Source organism: Pseudophryne corroboree, chromosome 2 (assembly GCF_028390025.1).
Source record: "Pseudophryne corroboree isolate aPseCor3 chromosome 2, aPseCor3.hap2, whole genome shotgun sequence".
In the NCBI taxonomy this organism is placed as follows: Eukaryota; Metazoa; Chordata; class Amphibia; order Anura; family Myobatrachidae; genus Pseudophryne; species Pseudophryne corroboree.
Window position 1 is genome coordinate 31806634 of NC_086445.1, and position 16223 is coordinate 31822856.

The following is a 16223-nucleotide window of genomic DNA, read 5'->3' on the forward strand; positions in this document are numbered from 1 at the left end:
GGTAGCTGGATGACTAAGCTAAGCGACACAAGTGGGCGGCACAAACATCTTGCCCATCTAGGAGTGGCACTGCAGTGGCAGATAGGATGGCAGTTTTAAAAACTAGGCCTCAAAGAGCACATAATGCAAAGAAGTAAAAGATGTGCACTGAGGTCGCTGGATGACTTAGCTAAGTGATACAAGTTGCCAGCACAAACATCTGGCCCATCTAGGAGTGGCACTGCAGTGGAAGACAGACAAGATGTCAGCATTTATTCCTCACTGCCCTGCAGCGGGTGGGCTTGGAAACTTTATCCTTTTCCTTGCAACCCCCGTTGTGGGAGAAAATGAAGGAGGAGCTGTTGATGGGTCACGTTCCACATGAGTTGACAATTGTCTCACCAGCAGGTCTTTGAACCTCTGCAGATTTGTGTCTGCCACGAAGAGAGATATAATGTAGGCCTTAAACCCAGGATCGAGCACGGTGGCCGAAATGTAGTGCTCTGATTTCAAAAGATTGACCACCCTTGAATCCTGGCAAAGCGAATGAAGGGCTCAATCCACAAGTACCACATACTTAGCAGAATCGCTCAATCTTAGCTCCTCCTTCAATTTCTCCAGCTGCTTCTGCAAAAGCCTGATGAGGGGAATGACCTGACTCAAGCTGGCAGTGTTTGAACTGACTTATTGTGTGGCAAGTTTGAAGGGTTGGAGAACCTTGCACAAGATGGAAATCATTCTGCACTCTGCTTGAGTCAGGTGTATTCCCACTCCTTTGCCTATGTCGTAGGTGGATGTATAGGCTTGAATGGCCTTTTGCTTCTCCTCCATCCTCTGAAGCATATAGAGTGTTGTATTCCACCTCGTTAACACCTATTGCTTCAGCTGATGGCAGGGCAGGTTCAGGAGTGTTTGATGGCGCTCCAGTCTTCGGATCGCAGTGGCTGAATGTCGAAAGTGGCCCACATTTTTTCGGGCCACCGACAGCATCTCCTGCATGCCCCTGTCATTTTTAAAAAAATTCTGCACCACCAAATTAATTGTATGTGCAAAACATGGGACGTGCTGGAACTTTCCCAGATGTAAAGCAACCACATTGTTGGGGGCATGGTCCGATATCACAAATCCCCAGGAGAGTCTAAGTGGGGTAAGCCATTGTGCGTTGATGTCCTTAAGTTTCCGTAAGAGGTTGTCAGCGGTGTGACTCTTACGGAATCCAGTGATACACATTGTAGACTGCCTAGGAACGAGTTGGCATTTGTGAGATGCTGCCACTGGTGCTGCTGCTGTTGTTGCTGCTGGAGGCAATACATCTACCCAGTGGGCTGTCACAGTCATGTAGTCCTTAGTTTGCCCTGCTCCACTTGTCCACATGTCCATGGTTAAGTGGACAGTGGGTACAACCACATTTTCCAGGACAGTGAGAACAATTTTCTTAATGTCACTGTAGAGTCCGGGAATCACTTGCCTAGTTAAGTGGAAACTAGACGGGATTTAGTAGCGGGGACACAGTACGTGCATCAACTGTCTAAATCCTACTGCACTAATGGCGGATATCGGATGCACGTCTAACACCAGCATAGCTGTTATGGCCTCAGTAATCCGCTGTGCAACAGGGTGACTGCTGTCATATTTAATCTTCCTCGCAAAGGACTGTTGGACAGTCAATTGCTTAGTTGAAGTAGTACAAGTGGTCTTCCGACTTCCCCTCTCGGATGGCGATAGAGTCCCAGCAGCAACAACAGCAGTGGCAGCAGTATGCGTACCACTCAAGGATCCTTTGGAGTAATCCCGGTTAGGAGAGGACTCGTCAGTCATGCCAGTTACATGGCCTGCAGGACTACTTCCGTTCCTGACTGAGGAGGAAATTGACATTGAGGGAGTTGGTGGGGTGGCTTGCAGGAGCTTGGTTACAAGATGAAGATGGGATTTACAGATGTATCCACATTTATCTTGACGGTTAATAGGATTAACTGTGACTGGCCAGTCAGACTTAATCCCCTGCTGTAATGACTTAATCCCCTGCTGTATTGTTCTCTGTATTATATTGCAGTTGAGAACAATAGCTGAAGGGTTTATGCTAATAAATCATGTTGTGACTAAGCACAGAAAACTACTCAAGATAAAGGTGGATACATCTGTAGGTGTCAGTGGACTGCTTACACTCTTACCCAAAGTTTCTGAATTTGACAATGACTTATGATGAATGCGCTGCAGGTGACGTATCAGGGAGGATGTTCCTAGGTGGTTAATGTCCTTACCCCTATTATTATGGATTGACAAAAGCAACACATGGCTTGTCACCTGTTGTCCGCATTTGTGGAGAAATAATTCCACACCGAAGAGCTAGCTTTCTTGGTATTTTGCCCAGGCATGACAATGAGCTTTTTCTTCCCACGGACAATTTTCTCCACAACAAACCACCTCACCATCAGTATCATCCTCATCATCAACTTCCTCCTCAGCTCCAGCTACACCAATATCCTCCTCATCCTGGTGTACTTCTACAGTGACATCCTCAATCTCAATATCAGCAACTGCACTGGCGGTGCTCTTCCCAGCACATGCAGAGGGCGTGCAAATGGTGGTAGGAGCCTCTTCTTTCCATAAAGTCTTGGGAAGGTCAGGCCTAGACATCACAACTGCGGACACACTTGGACTCTCCTTGGGGATTTGTGATGAACATAGGCCAAGGCCTCAGCCTTTTCTTGCCACTTCCTGTCATGAACAGCATATTGCCAATTTTACGTTTCTCGTTAGATTATTATTATTTTTTTCTGATTATTCATTTTTGCTCCTTGGATTTTACATGCCCTCTATGACATTGGGCATCGGCCTTAGCAGACGACGTTGATTTAATTGCATCGTCAAGGTCATGACTGGTGGCAGCAGCAGCTTCAGCACTAGTACTAGGAACTGGAAGTGGTTCCTGATCTTCCACTATTTTTTTCTTAAAATTGTTGTTCTCCATTTCACAGGACAGCATCCCTTTATTATTACAGCACACAGAACAGTGCCCCTTTATTTTCACAGCACACCTGTATACTTACAGCATACAGGGCCAGTGTAATCTTATTTGAACAGCAGCACCCCTATATTTTACAGCAAACTGCAGTGTGTTTGTAATTTTTAACAACTGCACCCCAGAATTTTAATAATAATACAGGGTCAGTGTAATATTATTTAAATAGCAGCACCCCTATATTTTACAGCATACAGCAGTGTGTTTGTAATTTTTAACTACTGCACCCCTGAATTTTTATAGCAAACAGAGCCAGTGTAATGTTATTTGAACAGCAACACCCATGTATTTGACAGCATACAGCATGTGCTTTTAATTTTTAACAACTGCACCCCTGAATTTTAATAGCATACAGGACTAGTGTAATGTTACTTAAACAGCAACACCCCTATATATTACAGTATACAACAGTGTACTTTTCATTTTTATCAATGGCACTCCTGAATTTTTACAATATACAGGTCCAGCAACACCCCTATATTTTACAGCATACAGGAGCAGTGTGCTTTTAATTTTTAACAACTGCACCTCTGAATTTTTACAACATACAGGGCCAGTAGCACCCTTATATTTTAGAGCATACAGGAGGAGGACAGTGCCACTGTTCCCTGTACAACACAGTGACAGCCAGGACAGCAACACCCATGTGCAGCTGCTGCGCATGAAACACCAGTGACAGCCAGGACAGGACCCCTAACACAGCACAGGTACACTACAGTGACCCCAACATAGCACACAATAACCCCACCTGATGCCACCACCTACAGAGAGAGACAGAGTTCTGTCTCCCTCACTCTCCAAGGGCCTAATACAGACATGATCGCTAGCAGGTGATTTTTGCAATGCTGCGATCAGATAGTCGCCATCTACAGGGGGAGTGCATTTTAGCTGTGCAAGTGCGCGATCGCATGTGCTGCCGAGCTGTACAAACTGATTTTGTGCAGTCTTTGAGTAGCCCAGAACTTACTCAGCCGCTGTGATCACTTCAGCCTATCCTGGGCTGGAATTGCCGGTCCGGGGCTGTAATTGCCTGTCCGGGGCTGGACACCCGCCCTGCAAACGCTAGGACACGTCTGCATTTTTCCAACCACTCCCTGAAAATGGTCAGTTGCCACCCACAAATGCCTTCTTCCTGTCAATCTTCTTACGTACGCCCGTGCGAACAGATTAGTTGCACAAACCCATCGCTGAGTGGCGATCCGCTTTGTACCCGTGCGATGCGCCTGCGCATTGCGGTGCATATGCATGCACAGTTCGGACCTGATTGCACAAAAACGCAGCCTAGCGATCAGCTCTGAATTAGGCCCCAAGTCCAGAGTGAAAATGGCTTGAGAATCTGACAGCGGGATGATGACATTTTACCTCGTTCTGGTTTCCGAGTCTTGCGGGAAATCCTGAGCCGTACTCGGATCCAGGCTCGGGACATGATGTTCGGGTGGTTCGGTTCTCATGGAACCCGCTCATCTCTACTTTTAAGAGAGTGGGGCACCGGCATGCAGCCTCTGTCACGAACCCCCTCCTCTCTGGCATCAGTAAACTCTGGCATAATGCTAGAGTCTACTCTACATCCGCAGGTCTCCGGGAACATGGTGCCCGCGCCTTATTCCCGGGAACACCTCCAGTGCGCATGCGCAAATCACTCAGAAATGGAGCGGCGGTTTGTGCCCCCACAACAGGGCCTTCATCGCGGGACTCTGGAGGGGTAAGTATAATATATGGGTGCAGTGTGTGAACCCATTATAGAAACGCCTACACTGGTGCTATTGTCTAGTGATATAGAGAAGTCACGGATGGAGACAGCAATTTTACTCTGGCTGGAAAATACTGTGTTTCCATTATCACTATATACAGTAGGAGGCAGTGCTGCTCTCACTATCATCACCACTCACAATCCTACACCCGAGCAGTACTGTATGTTTTGTAATTTTACAACTACTTGGATACTTTGTATACCACAATTGGCCACATAATGAACTTTCCTCTGAGACCAAGAAGAACAGCCGACCTTTCACTATACAGATCACTGATCTGGTTTTATATGTTTTTCATCTATTTTACTTTTGAAGGTATCTTAACACAAAATAATTATGGGGCTAAAACCCATACCCCTTTCACATCACACAAGTAACCCGGTATAATGCCAGGTCAACGCGGGCCGAGGTGCCGTGTGAAAGGGTCCAACCCGGGTCACCTGACACGGTATTTCAACGCGAGAATAAAGCAGGGTTATTTCCAGGTTGTTACCGTGTCAGGTGCGGTGTGAATGGGTAACCCAGGTGGATGCGATTCGGGATCTGTCCACACTATGGAGGAGGTGGCGTAGAGATGATCTCATTTCCAAGTGCCACCTCAAGACCTGCCCCTGATGATGTCAGCGCCGCCCCTGATGACAACCTGACTTGGCATATTGCTGATAATGTCAGTGCCGCCCCCTGCCCCCAATGGCAACTTGACTTGGCATATTGCTGGGTAGGTGTGCCAGTCTGAAAGGGGTCTCATGGCAGGTCGCATGAGTTGTTAGCTTCTGTCTTCTGTTCAGCTCCTAACTGTCATTTTTTTGATAAATGACAGTTGGGAGCTGATTGGTTGGAGCATCAGCTATCATACGCAGCGAGTTTTATCATTCACAATGAGTTTTAGCACTCACTGATAAATCGGCCCTGATATCACTTATTCATTTGGAGATCCTGGCCACACTAGTGATGAATGACATTGATTATAGATGGGAGGTAATATATAACATATGCAATTGTGATTTGGTTCAAGCAAGTGGCTATGGTGGTCATTCCGAGTTGTTCGCTCGCTGCTAACAGGCTAAAATCCGGCAGTTCTGCGCATGCGTATGCACAGTAGGGCGCACGCACTAAGCAATTTTACACAAAACTATGCTATTTTACTCACGGGCGAACAAAGCTTTTCAATCGCTCTGCTGATCATAGTGTGATTGACAGGAAGTGGGTGTTTCTGGGCGGAAACTGGCCGTTTTCAGGGAGTGTGCTAAAAAACGCAGGCGTGCCTGGTTAAAACGCAGGAGTGGCAGGAGAAACGGGGAGTGGCTGGTTGGACGCAGGGCGTGTTTGTGACGTCAAACCAGGAACTAAACGGACAGAGCTGATCGCAATCTAGGAGTAGGTCCGGAGCTACTCAGAAACTGCAAGGAAATAATTAATAGCAGAATTGCTAATCTTTCGTTAGCAATTCTGCTATGCTAAGATACACTCCCAGAGGGCGGCGGCTTAGCCTTTGCATTTCTGCTAAAAGTAGCTAGCGAGTGAACAACTCGGAATGAGGGCCTATGTTGTTACTGGTCTGTATTACATGCTATATTTGAAATAAAGTGTTTTACATAATTGTATTCTACTTTTATTTAGTGCTGTGTTTTTGTTTTTCTATATATACAGTATTCTTCATTGGGCTACCTACAGTACAGAGCTGCTTCAGTCAGGTGGCTCGGATCTTCTCTCAGCATCAGGTTTTCTATATTTGGTTTAGAAGAGAAGTGATTTAATTTTACGGTTGATTCTATTTCGGAGTGGGAGAAGGGACCTTCTGACGTATGTAGGGGAGGAGACACGTCACCAGGGGGAGGAGCTACGGGCGAACAGGGTACCCGAAAAGTACCCTCGCGGGCTCGCTTCGCTCGCCACGCTTCGGGCTCGGTGGCTCGCTTCGCTCGCCACCTGATTACTAAAGGTAATAGTTGGTGGCGTGGATAGTAGATGAACTATCCCGCTGGCCTTGCTCCTCCCCCTTGTGTTGTGACTCCTCCCCCAGACGGAAAAGGTCCCTTAGCCCACTTGATTCTAGCATCTACCTTAATTTTACTTACAATTAGGGGTGTGCTCCGGCCATTTTTCAGGTTTTGCGTTTTGGTTTTATATCTGGATCTTCTTCGTGTTTTGGATCTGGTTTGGTTTTGCCCAATACCACCCTTGCGAGTTTTGGTTTTGGTTTTGGATCTTCATTTTTTTTTTAAAAATCATCAAAATAGCTAAAATAACAGAATTTGGGGTGTTTTTGTCGCTACAGTATTATTAACCTCAACAACATTAATTTCCAGTCATTTCCAGTCAATTTTGACGACCTCACTGCTCACAATATTGTTCACCCACATAGGGGGTCATTCCGACCCGTTCTTCGCAGCGGTTCTTCGCAGCGGTGCGAACAGGTCAGGACTGCGGTTGCGCAGCGCCCACAATGCGCACGTGCGTTGTTGCCTGGCGACGGTGGTCGCCGGGCAGCAACGCCGCCAGTGCAGAAAGCGATCGCATGAAGACTGACAGGCGGGAGGCATTCCGGGGTGTCAACTGACCGTTTTCAAGGCGTGGTGAGGCGAAGGCAGGTGGATCCAGACGCTTGGAGGGTGGATGTCTGACGTGAATCCCGGGACCTTCGGGATCTGTTGCACAGGGTAAGCGCTTACCCTGGTCTTGTTTTGCAGGAAACTTTTTTAGCTTAGCAGGACTGCACAAGCGATCGCAGCCCTGCTATGCTAAAATACACTCCCCCATAGGCCGCGTCTAGTTGATCGCACGAGCAGCAAAAACTTGCTACGTGCGATCAACTCGGAATGAGGGCCATAGGCCAAAGCCTGGCTGGCTAAACTAAGCAGCAGAGCAGCGGCACAAACACACGGCAGTCATTTCTGGTTAATAATGTTTTACAAATTAGTACTGTGGGGGTCATTCAGATCTGATCACTGCTGTGCACAGCGGGCGATCAGATCCGAACTGCGCATGCATCTGAGCCGCAGTGCGCACGCATGTCGGACAGCTACAATGGGCATCGGCGGTCAGCGATGGGATGGTGCGAAGGATCCATTCGTATGGGCGCTTCGGAAGGTGATTGACAGGAAGAGGCTGTTTGCGGGTGGCAACTGACCGTTTTCAGGGAGTGTCCGGAAAAACGCAGACGGCCTCAAGCGTTTTCAGGGAGGGTCTGTAACGTCAGCTCCGGCCCCGATCAGCAGGATTCAATCGCACTGGAAGAGTAAGTCCTGCGCTGAGCAGAGACTGCACATACTGATTTTGAGCAGCTCTGCTACACATAGGAACGCACACCTGCACAGTGAAAATACACTCCCCCTGTAGGCGGCGACTGTCTGATCGCAGGGCAGCATAAAACGCAGCCCAGCAATCAGATCTGATTTAGGCCCTGTAATAGCAATAACCAATCAAACCAACTCACAAGTACTATCAACAGAAAACAATCCAACACAGAAATTTCCTGAGAATTGTGTGTACAATGGGCCTAATTCAGACATGATCACTCGCTAGCGTTTTTTGCAGCGCAGCGATCAGGTCAGAACTGCGCATGCATATGCACCGCAATGCGCATGTGCGTCGCACAGGTACAAAGCGGATCGTTGCTGTGCGTTGACTTTTACGAAAAATCCATTTGCACAGCCGATCGCAAGAAGATTGACAGGAAGAAGGTGTTTGTGGGTGTCAACTGACCGTTTTCTGGGAGTGTTTGGAAAAACGCAGGCGTGTACAAGCGTTTGCAGGGCGTGTGTCTGACGTCAATTCCAGGCCCGGACAGGCTGAAGTGATCGCAGCGGCTGAGTAAGTTCTGGGCTACTCAGAAACTGCACAAGATCTGTTTGTACCGCTCGGCTACACATGCGATCGCACACTTGCAAAGCGAAAATACACTCCCCTACGGGCAGCGACTATCTGCTCGCAGCAGTGCAAAAACCCCTAGCAAGCGATCAGGTCTGAAGTAGGCCCAATATCATTGCTCTAAAGTAGTCACCAAATAGCAAAGGAAAAAAACGAAACCATTTGTAAAATAGCAACAGCAGACATTGATGCCCCTACACAAGTGCACATACCCCCAGCACATGCCTATTCTCAGTGCCCAGTCTGTACCTCCCTCCTGGGGGCCCTGGTTCACTGATAACTGGCACTGTGTGCCCATGTAAAGCCCCAATCAGCCATTTTGTCAAGCAGCTCCCCAAAATCTCCCCAATCACAAAAAACAGCATTCTGTACCTGCGTAGTGCAGTGCCGAATACTTTGGGGCACACAGTTAAATATTGACCAGGTTACAGTGCTGGTCGGATACAGTGCGGGTCAGACACAGTGAGGGTTACAGTTCAGGTTGGATACAAAGTGGGATGGATATAATGCAGGTTACAGTGTGGGTCAGATACAGTGCAGGTGGATACAAGGCAGGTCGGATACAGTGTAGGTGGAATTTATTGCAGGTTGTATATAGTGCAGATCGCATACAGTGCTGGTTGGATACAACGTGGGATGGATATAATGCAGGTTACAGTGTGGGTCAGATACAGTGCAGGTGGATAAAAGGCAGGTCGGATACAGAGTAGGTGGAATTTATTGCAGGTTGTATATAGTGCAGATCGCATACAGTGCAGGTTGGATACAGTGTGGGTTAGATACAGTGTGGTTCAGATACAGTGCAGGTTACAGTGCGGGTTGGATACAGTGCAGGTTGGATACAGTGTGGGTTGGATACAGTGCAGGTTGGATACAGTGCAGGTTACAGTGCGGGTTGGATACAGTGCAGGTTGGATACAGTGCAGGTTAAGTGTGGGTTGGATACAGTGCAGGTTGGAGTGCTGGTTGGATATAGTGCATGTTGGCTATAGTGCAAGGTCGGATACAGTGCGAGATACAGTGCAGGGTAGATACAATGCAGGAAACAGTTTGGGTCAGATACAGTGCAGGTCAAAGTGCGGGATGGATACAGTGTGGGTTGGGTACAGTGTAGGCTATGGTACAGTGTAGGCTATGGTACAGGTTGGATACAGTACGTGTCGCATAAAGTGATGGTTGGCTACAGTGCAAGGTCAGATACAGTGCGCGTCGGATACAGTGCGAGATGCAGTGCAGGTCAGATCCAGTAGGGGTCGCATACACTGTGAGTTGTATATACTGTGGGTCAGATACAGCATGCGCCAGATAAAGTGCAGGTTACAGTGCGGGTTAAATACAGTGTGGGTTGGATACAGTGTGGGTTGGATACAGCGCAGGTCAAATACAGTGTGGGTTGGATACAGTGCAGGTCAAATACAATGCGGGTCGGATACAGTGTGGGTCAGATACAGCACGGGTTACAGTGCAGGTCGAATACAGTGCAGGTTAGATACACCAATAGTGCACTTACTGTGACAGATAGTCCTCAGTGCAGGGTTGTCAGCTGTGTCTTCTGTGTGGTGGTGCCAGCAGTGTCGGCAGTGCAGGGGTGCCAGCGGTGATCTTAGAGTGGTAGTGCCGGCAGTGCAGGGGTGTCAGTGGTGTCCTCATTGTGATGGTGCCGGCAGTGTCAGTAGTGCAGGGTGCCAGCAGTGTCCTCAGTGCTGTGGTGTCGGCAGTGTTGGCAGTGCAGGGGTGCCAGCAGTGTCCTCAATGCTGTGGTGGCGACAGTGTCAGCAATGCAAGGGTGCCAGCTGTTGTCAGTGCAGTGGTGTCAGCAGTGTTGGCAGTGCAGGGGTGCCAGTGATATCCTCATTACGGTGGTGCCAGGAGTGTCGGCAGTGCAGGAGTGATGGCAGTATCAGGAATGCAGGGGTGCTGGCAGTGTCAGCAATTCAGGAGTGCCGGAGGTGTCCTCAGTGTATGAGTGCTGGCAGTGTCCTCATTGCAGGGGTGCTGGCAGTGTTGGCAATGCTGGAGTGCTGGAGTTGTCCTCAGTTCAGGAGTGTCAACGGTATCGGCAATGCATGGGTGCCGGCAGTGTTGGCAATGCGGAAGTGCTGGAGGTGTCCTCAGTGCAGGAGTGCAGGCAGTGTCCTCAGTGCAGGAATGCCAGCAGTATCAGCAATGCGGGAGTGCTGGAGGTGTCCTCAGTGCAGGAGTGCCGGAGGTGTCCTCAGTGCAGTGATGCCGGCAGTGTCGGCAGTGCAGGAGGTGTCCTCAATGCAGGAGTGCCAGCAGTGTCCCCAGTTTAGGGGTGCCGGCAGTGTCGGCAGTGTGGGGGTGCAGGCAGTGTGGGAGTGTCTGCAGAGCAGGCGTTGGTGTCAGCATGTGCGGGCGGCGATGCTATTAGCGCTGTGGGGCATCCATCTTGACCATTGTAACCTATGGGAACATGCTGATTGGCTAAGAGCCATGACATATGGCTCTCTCAGCCAATCAGTGGTCTTCCATAGGTTACTATAGACACCGTCGTCCGAGGCATAACCTCAGGTTCCGACCATGGGATTCTGAGGTTTTGCCTCGATTGGGGATCCGGGGCAGGCAGGGAGATCTGAGCTGTGACTCGGTTCGCCCCGGATCCCCTAGGTTCAGGGGGTTCGGTTCTCTGAGAACCGAACCCGCTCATCCCTACTTATAATGCAATTACGAAAAAAGAGAAAAACTACCAGATGGTAATTCTCTCCAGGCGCTGATTGGGGTGGTTCAGCACAGCAGCTATATATAGAGGTTGGTCAGACCTCTCAAAAAACAAACAAATAGAAATATAATAATAGCGCTAATTGGTCATAGATGAGATAAGTAGGTCAAATTACATATTTAATTCATAATAAAAATCAATATAACATCCATATGGAATAGCAATAGGTATTATATAAAACTTGTTAAAAAAAAGTCCTAGTAGAAAAATAGAGCAAACACTCTCATACGTATTGATCTGGCAATGATGGAGATGATAGGACCTGTTCCTATAATTTAGTCCCCTTCAAAAGTCCATGGAGCCAATTAGTAGTCGAACGTCGACAATGATATTTACCAAAGATGTATCCAAGGGTAATTAAGCGGCTCAGCAATCCGCAGTATTGCAGTTCCTTGGTAAAGTAGAAACATAGGCAGTGTCCACAGTTCAATTGGTATACCTCCAATATGGGCCTCTAAAGTTGCAATGGATGGAGGGGGCTTGGTTCAGGTCATCAGATCTCCGAAAGGTGGATGTCCGGGATGCGGTCAACATCCCGCTGGACGGGATCCCGGCGGCAGGAGAGCAGCTCACACCAATGCATTTCGTTGTGTTCACACAACTTTTTCAAGGTGCTCACTAGGCTGTAAACAGGGGTTTATATACCCAAACAATATGGCTGCTCATTTGCATAAATAATTCAAATTGACCATCTCATCTCATAATATGACCCATTTAATGACAGACATTAGTATATAATCAGAGACATCTACTACCAGATGTATATATTAAAAAGAAGACCCTAAAACTCCAAAATAATATATTTATTTTCATACAGGGTGGTCACATGACCCTTTGTGGATGCCTTACATGGGCTGTAATGCCCAAACTCCGAAGTGGATCAGATGTGTTTATACTGAATCAATAATAATAATACTTCCTAAATGGAGAGAGATCCGGCCCGCTACTTAGTATATTAATGCAGTGTCCCCTCCCCCTCACCCGTATCGTCAACATTGTTACTTAGTAGAGATGACGCAATCGGATCCCATCCCATATTTTTAAGTGACTTATTCTTTTTAAAAATAAATTTCGGTTTAGAAAAACCAAACGAGAGAGCGCTTTTCACATCTAATGTGGATTTTATTTTTCCTTAATTATCAATATTTCCTAAAAGCACAATATATATTTAGTGCCGGCCGGCAATACACAAAATCAATAAAATATCACAATAAAATCAATGCTTATTCTCTAAATGGTTAATTTCATATGCACATGTGGGTTGTAACTATCCACACACTGTTTAATTTAATTCCCTTATTTACTAAGCAACTCTGGCATATAATATCTCTCTGTGAGATGGATATTATATACGTAACATGTATCAAACTATGTAACTCTTATACTCAAATACATTGTAAATAAGTTTCCCAGATTCACAGTGGACCATGTACCTTTGTAGTAATGTTATATAGTACTTATGTCCATATGTCCGTTAATATGATTAGTAGAACATGTGTTAGTGGCAATGAATTGAGCAGTCTTATTATCAGCTTGTTAGTAGTATTTAAAGCAGTTCATGCAAAAGCTGATTATAAATAATAGTCACTGTCCCGCAGTGATCTATAATAGATTTGTGTACCGTACAAAAGCCTCTGTTCAGTCACAATGCATGCGACGATCCGCCTGGCTGGTCTCTCACGGGTAGCCTTTTAACGGAGTATAACATGCATCTGCTTTTTCCATGGTGTGGTGACTTTTTCCTCCCGGCCGGTGCAAGCACCCTCGACCTTATCCGGAGTCCGTGGGCAGGTGATTGAAGAGGCGTCCCCCTGCTGCGGGAATAAGACTCAGCTAGGCGGCTGATAGAAATTGTCCGCTGTAGTATGTAACCGGAGGTGCTGACAGACGCGTTTCCCCGCCTACTCGCAAGCATCGGTGGCTTCCTCAGTGTCATGAACTCTCCCCTCTATCTCCTCTTTTTAAATAGCCGATTCCTTAATTGGTACATGTGCAATCAATTGCTTCTCAAGCCTCAATTTCATTTCTAAACAAGCATATACAGCTATATTAATCACGCTTATTATAAAATTCCTAAATTTAAAACATCTTACAGCATATCTTTATCACTATTATAATCTATTAACCTTTTATTAGCATATATACATATATATAAAAAAAACTCTACATATATATATATATATATATATATAATGCGCAATTCATATATAAAGGGACACACACATAAAAAACCGGGAGTATTTATCTCCCTCATAGATATTGCCAATACGGCACCCTCTGCTGGGCGCCTATCATAATTGCCCATTTTGACACTTTAATAGTATTTTATCAGGCATTAAATACTCTAATACAGTTTCCCAATTTAATTATATTGCAGAGCATAATATGCAATTATTTACCATACCAGGCTCCGCTACATTCTTCCATATTTATTATTGTTTATTTACAACATGTACATACTAATTGCCTTACAATCTAATATAGTTGGAGACAACAGGGAGAGAAAAAAAAGACTCTTTTTTGGGCGCACTCTTGAGTTAATAAACATATAAGAGAATAGAAGAATTGATCTAAAAATTAACTTTTAATGATGTTACAATAATAAAATATATTCAGTGGTCAGATGGCATCAAACATAATTAAACAGAAAGGTTTAATAGCAATAGATTAGCTGATATTGACTATAATGTCATACTCCAATATATTCAAACATAATTGGATGCTAAAATTTGCATGATAGTTCCGGCTGCCGGCGTACAGCGTCCGTTGTGGGGGGTGGAATCCACCAATTAACGTGATAGATAAGACCCCTCAATCCATTAACACAAAATTAGTATAGTTAGGGTGCCAGGTGGCATATCATGCTCCGCAATGGCAGGTAAAGAAAAGACAAGGTAAGAAATGAGATGGTAGAGTGATTCTGCTGTCAGTGTTAGACTCTGAGCATTAGGGCAAGTCTATTCTCTACTATACTGAGTATTCCTCAAGGGTCGCCCACTTGAGTACTAGCCCAGCCCTACACAGATTAGCTTCCAAGATCGGACGGTTTTGGGCGTTACCAGTGTGGAATGATAGTAGAGGAGGTGATTAGGAATAATCCGATGCTTCTGGAATCACTGATGAGAGTTCACGAATTACATAGTATCAAAGAAGGGAGATGAAGATAAGATGGATCTGCTGCCAATGTTAGACAGGGACAGGCCCTGAATCAGTGGTGAGAGTCCACGAAAATAGAAAAGGATTAAAAAATGAGAAGAACGTAAAGAGGAAGCAGGCTCAACAGATTGTCTGCTACTAAGAGCAAAAAAGATATGTACTGACGTTAATAAATGAACTATAAGCTAATAGGGTAATATCTAGGGTAATTAGTTCTGACACCAGATGTAAACAGTTTAAGTAGAAGACAATGAGATGCAAACAAATTGATGGACAAGACAACAGTGTGACATTAGAGTAGAATCAGATTAGAGCCTGTAATATTCTGTGCTAAGCTGTTTCAGTGGTACTAGTAATTATGTAGCATATAGCTGATAATAGTAAACATTGTAGCAAGTACACAGACTGTTACTTAAGGCTGAGTTTGCACAGTGACACTGTAAATGAATGCCTGTGTGAGTAAGTATAATTACATGAATAAATAGCTGTGCACAAATTAACTAAATACTCCAGTGGTGATTAGTACGAACTATAAAGTGGGCAGAAAAAACTGTAAAAGTAATATTGTAGAAAAATACGTTCAGGTGAATATGATGAGAAAAATCGTAAATAGGTTGATATTACCACTGATGATTAGTAGGCCTGTCCTGAGTCTCATAGGCTAGGGAAAAGAATTCCAAGGGGTAGCAAGTCCAAAGATTCGGATAAAGTTAATAGCGGGCAGTCAGTGGAACACTGTCAGTGCCGGACAGTGCGTACCTGCACGGCAGCGGTTCATCAGCCGGCCGGCTGATGTGGATGTCAGGGACAGTAACTGTGCAGTCTCTTGTGACGGGCGATCGCAGGAGTCCCGCGGTGAAGTTAAAGTGGAAGGCGCTCGTACTGGGATTCAGATGCGGTCGGAGCTGGAAGAAGAGGGGTAGCGGTCGGTGTGGCACTGTAACGCCGAGGACGGGAGTGCTTTGGGCGGCCGGAAAGGAAAACCTTGGAAGACGCGTTTCACCCATGTCCCGGGCTTGATCACTTCCTGTCATAGGCAGGGTCCCTGCTGATATTTAAATGGTCTGGGCCGATGTGTATCCAATCAGTGTTGCTCCACAGCTGACTTCATCCATGTAATGCAGCCTGAGTGGGCTATGTGATTAATTCGGCCAGGATAAATCAAACTCCGCAGGGCCACCCGTGCAATTAAATAGTAAGAACCATGAGAACACAAAAAAGAGAAAAAATAAATGGTTATAACCAGGTTTAAACATACAGCCATATTCAGAAAGGGGGGTTATGTCGATGTAAGACTAAAAAAACCCCATACAAGGGGGAGGTTAGAGGAAGGCGCACCGGTTATAACAGTATAAAAGTGTGTCATCAGTAACCAATTGCGCAATATCACGGGCACAAGCACATATGGTAATTGCTTAATTAATTGGGGCTTACGCACCGGTTAAGACAGAATATTAGTAAATCATCAGTAACCCATAGCGCAATATCACGGGCACAAGCACATATAGTAATTGCTTAATTGCTTTGAGCTTCCACACCGGTTATAACAATATCTATGGTACAAATGATTTGCATACACATACGGATATATGACAAATGTCCAGATTTTAGTTCATGCCACCAGGATACATGCCTTTTGGATTATTGATCTGTATGTCTTTCGGTCTCCTGTATTTCACTCATTTAGCCTTATTAATTAGGTAAT

At 45.9% G+C, this 16223-nt stretch overlaps 1 pseudogene; it reads right to left on the reverse strand.

Annotated features, from left to right (window-relative positions):
* Positions 1-14323: 14323 nt before the first annotated feature.
* On the reverse strand, positions 14324-14442 carry LOC135052393 (5S ribosomal RNA; annotated as a pseudogene).
* Between the last annotated feature and the right edge of the window lie 1781 nt (positions 14443-16223).